This window comes from Rhinopithecus bieti, unplaced genomic scaffold (assembly GCF_001698545.2).
Source record: "Rhinopithecus bieti isolate Rb0 unplaced genomic scaffold, ASM169854v2 scaffold_49820, whole genome shotgun sequence".
NCBI lineage: Eukaryota > Metazoa > Chordata > Mammalia > Primates > Cercopithecidae > Rhinopithecus > Rhinopithecus bieti.
Genome location: NW_016895026.1, coordinates 1 through 895, shown reverse-complemented (window position 1 = coordinate 895; position 895 = coordinate 1). Strand labels below are relative to the sequence as shown.

At 39.6% G+C, this 895-nt stretch overlaps 1 pseudogene; it reads left to right on the top strand.

Annotated features, from left to right (window-relative positions):
* Window positions 1-210: 210 nt before the first annotated feature.
* Window positions 211-884, top strand: LOC108525970 (short transient receptor potential channel 6 pseudogene; annotated as a pseudogene).
* Window positions 885-895: the final 11 nt, after the last annotated feature.

The window sequence follows — 895 nt, the reverse complement described above, 5'->3', positions numbered from 1 at the left end:
ATTGAGAAGAAGTTCTGTAATTTCCAGATGCTCATTGGCCACTGCCAACTGTAGGGCATTCTGGCCCATGTAATCCACACAGTTAACGTTGAGTGAGTGGCATTCTTCTAACATCTTCTGCACCACTGGGACGTTACCATATTCAGCTGCATCTAAAAGCGTTCCTCCTCTATAGATAGGCTTGTTGAGCCATCACTAAACATGTGTTCAACCTCTACTCCTACTACATTGGTGCAAAACAAAATGAAGCCTTCACAACAGTTGAAGAGAGTTTTAAGACACTGTTCTGGGCTATATTTGGACTTTCTGAAGTGAAATCAGTGGTCATCAACTATAACCACAAATTCATTGAAAACATTGGTTACATTCTTTATGGAGTCTATAATGTTACAATGGTCATTGTTTTGCTAAATATGTTAATTGCCATGATCAACAGTTCATTCCAGGAAATTGAGGATGACGCCGATGTGGAGTGGAAATTTGCAAGAGCCAAACTCTGGTTCTCCTACTTTGAGGAGGGGAGAACACTTCCCGTACCTTTCAATCTGGTGCCAAGTCCAAAGTCCCTGTTTTATCTCTTACTGAAGCTTAAAAAATGGATTTCTGAGCTGTTCCAGGGTCATAAAAAAGGTTTCCAGGAAGATGCAGAGATGAACAAGATAAATGAAGAAAAGAAACTTGGAATTTTAGGAAGTCATGAAGACCTTTCAAAATTATCACTTGACAAAAAACAGGTTGGGTACAATAAGCAACCAAGTGTAAGGAGCTCAGAAGATTTCCGTTTCAGTAGTTTCAATAATCCTCCAAGACAGTATCAGAAAATAATGAAAAGGCTCATTAAGAGATATGTACTACAGGCCCAGATAGATAAGGAGAGTGACGAAGTGAACGAAGG